This window comes from Orycteropus afer, unplaced genomic scaffold (genome assembly GCF_000298275.1).
Source record: "Orycteropus afer afer isolate SDZICR_OR568_19922 unplaced genomic scaffold, OryAfe1.0 scaffold00207, whole genome shotgun sequence".
Classification (NCBI taxonomy): Eukaryota; Metazoa; Chordata; class Mammalia; order Tubulidentata; family Orycteropodidae; genus Orycteropus; species Orycteropus afer.
This window is the reverse complement of record NW_006921794.1, coordinates 2,244,106-2,251,141: the sequence shown is the minus strand read 5'-3', so window position 1 is coordinate 2,251,141 and position 7,036 is coordinate 2,244,106. Positions and strand designations below refer to the sequence as shown.

At 36.8% G+C, this 7,036-nt stretch overlaps 1 protein-coding gene across 1 annotated transcript in view; it reads right to left on the bottom strand.

Moving 5' to 3' along the window:
- VWA8 (von Willebrand factor A domain containing 8) overlaps nt 1-7,036 on the bottom strand; it is a 751,729-nt gene that overhangs the window by 523,807 nt on the left and 220,886 nt on the right. The window lies entirely within an intron of this gene.

Below are 7,036 nucleotides of genomic sequence, written 5' to 3'. Positions count from 1 at the left end.
TCTTTTGACCCTTTTGATGAAGTCTTTTGATGCACATAAGGATTTAATTTTTAAAAAGTCCTAGTCATCTAGCTTCTGTTCTACCTCCTATGCATTCTGGGTTATGGTTGATAGTCTATTTATGCCATAAATTAGGGCTCCTAGATTTGCCCCTATTTTATCTTTGTTGAATTTTATAATTTGGGTTTTAATCCAGCTTGAGTTTGTTTTTGTGTATGGGGTGAGGTATGGGTCTTGTTTCATTTTTCTGCAAGTGGATATCCAGTTTTGCCTGCACCATTTGTTAAAGAGGCTGCCATTTCCTCATTTAATGAGTTTTGGATTTTTGTCAAAGATCAGGTGTCCGTAGATGCATGGGTCTATTTCTGGACTTTGGATTCTGTTCCATTGGTCTGTCAGTCTATCATTGGAATCCAACTGATTTTTGTATGTTGGCCTTGTATCCTGCCACTTTCCTAAACCTCTCTAGTAGTTCCAGTAATTTCTTTGAGTCTCTCGATTTTTTATGCACAGGATCATATCGTCTGCAGAGATAGTTTTACTTCCTCTTTGCCAATTTGTATCCCTTTTATTTCTCTTTCTTGCCTTAGTGCCTTGGCCAGGACTTCCAATACAATAGAATAAATGTTAAATAGAAGTGGTGACAGAGGATATCCCTGTCTGTTTCCCATTCGTAAGGGAATGCCTTGAGTCTTTCTCCATTAATAATGATGTTGTCCATTGGCTTTGCATATATGTCTTTTATTATGTTAAGGAATTTCCCTTCTATCCCTATTTTGCTGAGAGTTTTGAACAAGAATGGATTTTGGATTTTATCAAATGCGTTTTCTGCATCGATTGATATAATCATATGGTTCTTGTTTTGTTTATGTGGTGGATTACAATGATTGTTTTTCTGATGTTGAACCACCCTTGCTTACCTAGTATGAATCCTACTTGGTCAGGATGTATTATTTTTTTGGATATGTTGTTGGATTCTGTTGGCTAGGATTTTGTTGATTTTTGCATCTATGTCCATGAGGGATATTGGTCTGTAGTTTTCCTTTTTAGTGGTGTCTTTCCTTGATTTTTGTATTAGTGTTATGCTTGCTTCATAAAATGAGTTTCAGAGTATTCCATCTTTTTCTATGTTCTGGAATAGCTCGAGTAGCATAGATGTCAACTCTTCCCTTAATATTTAGTACAGTTCTCCAATGAACCCATCAGGGCCAGGACTTTTCTTTGTGGGGAGTTTTTTTTTTTTTAATGACTTGTTCAATTTCTTCTTTTGTTATAGGTCTGTTCAAGTATTCTATCTCTGAGTGGGATAGTTTAGGTAGGTCTTGTGATTCTAGAAATCTGTCTAACTCTTCTAGGTTCTCAAATCTGTTGGAATACAGTTTTTCATAATATTCTGTCAGTATCTTTTTATTTCAGTTGGTTCTGTTGTGATGACACCCTTTTTGTTTACTATTCTTGCAATTTGCATCTTCTCTTTCTTTTCTTTTGTTAGATTTACTAATGGTTTGTCAATATTGTTAATCTTTTTGAAGAACCAGCTTTTTGTTTTGTTGATTTTTTTTTTCTGTTTCATTTATTTCTGCTCTGATCTTTATTATTTCCTTACTTCTAGAAACTGTAGGATTCTTTCGTTCTTTTCTAGTTGTTGGAGTTGTTGAGAGTGCTGATTTTGTTCCTTTCCTCATTTTTGATGTATGCATTTATTGCTATAAACTGACCTCTGAGTCTACTTTTGCTGTGTTCCATAGGATTTGGTATGATGTATCTTTATTCTCATTTGTTTCTAGGAATTTTTTTATTTCACTTTTTATTTCTTCTATTGCTCAGTAGTTTTTGAACAGTGAATTGTTCAACTTCCACATCTTTGATGTTTTTTCCTTGCTCTTCCTATTATTAATTTCTAATTTTATAGCATTGTGGTCTGAGAAGATCCTTTGTAGTATTTCAATGTTTTTTAATTTATTGAGGCTTGTTTTATGTCCTAATATATGATCTATTCTGGTGAAGTATCCATGCACACTGAAGAAGAATGTGAATTGTGTTTTTGTTGTGTGGAATACTTTGTATATGTCTATGAGGTCAAGTTAGTTGATTATGTTGTTGAGTTTTTCTGTATCTTTGTTGAGTTATTTTCTAGTTGATCTGTCCCTCCTTGAAAGTGGTATGGTAAAGTCTCCTACTACTATTGTAGAGTTATCTATTGTCCCTTTTAATTCAACTAATATTTGCTCCATGTATTTTGGAGCACTTTCATTGGGTGCATAAATATTTATTATCATAATGTCTTTTTTGTCAGTTGATCCTTTCAGTATTATATAGTGCCTTCTTTGTCTCTTATGTTGTTTTTCACCTTAAAGTCTATTTTACCAGAAATTAATATTGCCACTCCTGTTCTTTTTTGGTTACCGATGGTGTGGTATCTTCTTTTCCACCCCTTAACTCTTAATTTATTTTTATCTTTGTGTCTAAGGTGGGTCTCTTGTAGGCAGCACATCGATGGGTCTTCTTTTCTTATCCAGTCTGCCACTTTCTTTCTCTTGATTCGTGCATTTAGTCCATTCACATTGATTGTAATTAGTGATAGGTATGAATTGATTGCTGTCATTTTATTGTGTTTTTTTGTCGTGTTGTTGGTGTTTCCTTGGTCCATATACTTTTTTGTGCCGAGTTCGATTTGTTATCAAGTGCTTCCTCCCTTTTCTTATTGTTGGTTTTGGGCTTATTAAACCCATATGTTTTCCTTCCTTCTGGATTTGCTTAAGGGGATTGTCAATTTTCTCTTTGGTTACCTTGAAGTGAGTTCTTGTCTCTACATTTTTAGAACACTCTGTTCTATGAGGACATTGTCTTGTTTTCCTCTCCATTTGGAAGTTTGTACCTAGAATTTTTATTTCCTCTCTTTGGTTAGCTGCTGTTGTCATGAGCAGATTGGTTTCCTTGATTTTTAGTGTACAATGTTTTATGGTATTATTTTGAGTTTCTATTTCTGATTTGGTTTTAGTGTTGATGTCACATATCCTGATTTTACTGTTCTCTGTTGTGGGTCCTCTGTTGCAATGACTTCCTTAAGCATTTCTTGTAGGGCTGGTCTAGTTTTCACAAAATTCTTTAATTTCTGTTTGTCTGAGAATGCCTTGATTCTGCCCTCATATTTGATGGACAATTTGGCTGGATGTAGAATTCTTGATTGGATGTTCTTTTCCTTCAGTGTTTTATATATGCCGTCCCATTGCCTTCTTGCCTGCTTGATTTCGGCTGAGTAATTGGAGCTCAGCCTGTTTAATTATTATAAGTAATATTTCTTTTGTCCCGGGCAGCTCACAAAATTATTTCTTTATCTTTCGCGTTGGAGAGTTTGATTATAATATGCCTCAGTGTTTTTCTCTTGGGATCTATCTTGTGTGGGGTTCTATGAACTTCTTGGACAAATATCTTTTCTTCCTTTATGATATGGGGGAAGTTTTCTGTCAGTAGGTCTTCCACAATTTTCTTGGTGGTTTTTTTCACCTCTTCTTGTTCTGGAATTCCAATGAGGTGTATGTTGTTTCTTTTCATATCATCCCATATAACTCTCTGGTTATCTTTGTTTCTCTTAAATCTTTGTTCTGATTTTCCTTCATATAGGCTGGTGTCCAGGGATTCATCTTCTATTGCGTTCTTCAGCCAGTTCTAGCCTACTCTTTTGTGCTTCCACTGTATTGTGTAATCCTGTAATTTTGGTATTCATCTTCTGGATTTCTGACTGCTGTTTTTCTATGAGTTCTGATTGTGCAGTAATCTTGTTATTTTGTTCTTGAATGGTTTTCCTGAGTTCTTCCAGGGAACTGTCTGTCTTCTCCTTGCTTCTGTTTGGGGTTTCCTCAGGCTCTTGTAGAGCTCTGTAAACATACCTTCTAAATTTCTTCTTGGATAATTCTATTGCCTCCTCTTCCTCCATGTTTAATGAGACTTATGTTTGGGATTTTACTTCTAATGTCTTATCCTGGTTTTTTGTTTGTTTGTTTGTTTGTTTCATTTGAGGTTGCCTGTTGTTTCCTAGACATTTTCAGGTTGTCTTTATTAGTTATGTATTGATTTGTTTTGTCTTGGTTTTATGATTTGATATTTTGAAAAGGTGGAGCTGGTGTATTTTATTTTTTGGCTATTAATTCAAAAGCTGGGTTACTCTGCAGTTTTCTTTGTGATGAGGTAATTCCTGTGTGGAATGTGGATGCAGGTCTCTGTTTGTCATAAAGTGAGTTTAGGATTCAAGCTGGCAGGTAGTATGATGGCTGGATGTGATTCTTCTATTGGATGAGACAGGGAAGAGGTGGAGGAAGTGGGAGAAGAAGAGAGAATGAAGAAAGGCTCCAAGGTGCAAGGAGTGGTTTCTAGGGCATTGAGCAGGCTGGTAATGATGATGTTGTACTGTTATTCACAGGCCCACAGTTCAAGTTCAGCAAAGACTCCAACTGTTAAGGGCCTGCCACTTTCTTTCCACCACATTCAGACACACACAAAAATCCCACTCTCCAGGCCCCTCTATGCCAAAAAGCTGACCTAGAATAACTGTGCTGATCCACGATCCACAATGGAAGTTCCCCCCAGGGCCCACCCACTTGCAGCATTAATGTTCTCTCTGCTTGGGCTTCAGCAATAACGGAGCCAGAGAAATTTCTGCTTGCACCCAGTGGTTCCAAGTTTACCAATAAAAGCAGGTGCCAGCCCCTCCATACCAAAAAGCTGACTTAGGATAACTGCTGCAATTCATGTCAGGAGCTCCTCCCAGGGCCCACCCACTTGCAGTGTTAATGTTCTCTTGGTCGGGCTTCAGCAGTATCTGAGCCAGAGAAATCTCTGCTCCCACCCAGCAGTCCCAAGTTTGCCAATAAAAGCAGGTGCTAAAGATAGATCCATGGAGTGGTTGCAGGTTCTCTGATGTGGTGCATTCTCTCCACTGCCCCAGGGAGGTCTCTGATGGTCTTTCTCACCTGCCGGTCAGCGCTCCCCCAGGGAGGTCTCTGATGGCCTTTCTCGCCTGCGCCTGCGAGTCAGCGCTCCGCAGAGCAGGTTCACCCACCTGTTTTTGTTATTTTTACCCCATCCAAGTAATTGCACTGCTCCTTTCTCTTTTTAATCCTACTTCCCTGAGTTTTGCATACTCTAACTTAATGAGCTGTTCAGAACACCAGAATCCCCATTTCAAACTGCTTCACTTAGTTTTTCAGACACTAAGATGCTAGGGGAAAATAGTGTAGGGACTACAAAAAGAGACGCCATTTTGCCTCAGTCGAGGCAGTAAATCTTTACAGAAGTAGATTGCCCCATTTTCTTTCCACAGTGGCTGGTGGGTTTGAACCACCACCTTTCTGGTTAGCAGTCAAATGCCTCAGCCACTGCTATACCAGAGCTCCTTTTGGACATAAAGGAGGCAAAAGACAAAGCAATACCATTATCCCAGAGAAAGTGAAGAAGACATGAGATGGAAGCCTGAGTCTTAAAAAGGATTGCTCAAGTCAACCATTCTAAAGTTCTGATGTGGATGCGGATAAATTACATATTTTTTTGTGACTGTTCACTGAAAATCAATTTCATAATGAAACAAATTTGAAAAAGTTGAATTTTTTGGATAGTGTCCTAGTTATCTGATGCTGCTATAACAGAAATACCACAAATGAATGAATTTAACAAATAGAAATTTATTTTCTCACAGTTTAGGAGGTTAAAAGTGCCGGCTCTAGGGGAAGTCTTTCCCTTTCTGTAAACTCTAGAGGAAAATCTTTGTTTCTTCATTATTTCCTGTTCCTAGAAGATCTTCATGTGGCTTGAAATCAATCTTCCCCCATCTCTGCTCTTCTCATTTGTTTAATCTCTTTTATATTTCCAAAGAGATTGATTTAAGAGATATGCTATATTAATCCTGCCTCATTAACACAACAAAGATAACCCATTTCCAAATCACATTGTAACCACAGGCATACCAGTTAAGAATTATGACACATATTTTGGGGAGACATACTTCAATCTGTAACAGATAATCTTACGAAAGTTTTTCCATGAGGGAAAACAAAATAAACACTGAAGGAGAGAGAAAGCTGTGTGGATTGTGAAATAAAAAGGAAAGAGAACAGGATGAGCTACAGAATCATATAGAAAGTGAGTCTCTAAGGTTGGGTATAAACTAGTTAATTTGATACAGAAATCTTGAAATTTTCTTGAGGGAAAGAAGTACAATGTTAAGGCAAAGATAAGAAGTAAAAACATGAATGCAAGACATACAGCAATGAAAACAAAAGAGAGAGAATAAAAAATGGAAAGATGTTTCACTGCATTTGAATAAACATCAAGAACTGGAGTTTGTAGATGAGATGGAAGAAGGAGAAAAGGACTTGGTTTGAGTTTAGATATAGGAAGAAAAATTTGGCTGAGGAGTCAAAGATGGTCCCAAGACTTCAACACATTTTACACAGTGATTATTTTCATTAAAAAGCCCCATAAACATACTTGATTTTTAAATTTTTATTTCATTCAACTTGGGATTTGACCCAGCTAGTTCTTAAACAAAAGAAAGAGGTCTCAGATCTGTTTATGATAGTGTAGAAAGAAATCTGGAAATACACCCTTATCTGGTACTCAAGGAAAAGAATAACAACTTGCGTTCCTCCAATACGATGAAACCACTGCCTTCAACACCAAAAAAATAATAACTAGGTAAAAGAATCTGGCCTAACATTACAGCTAAATGATTTAAGATTTTTTACACACTATTATAAAACTTAGTTTACGTACTGTCATAGTTTTATGCTAAGGCTCTGGTTTTGTTTTGTTTTCATATGAAATCTGGTTCTAAAAATAGTCAAGTCTAAAAATAAGGCAAAACCACAGATTAAGTGTAGCCTTATACATGTACAAATAACAGGGAAGTCTCCAAATTTTCTAGGAAAACAGATGTTGGGTCACTTACTCCCAATGAATTTTCTATGTTGAGTCAAACCTCCAAAACTTTCTCATAAATATGGTCTATATTACTATGAATAGGAGCCCTGGTGATGCAGTG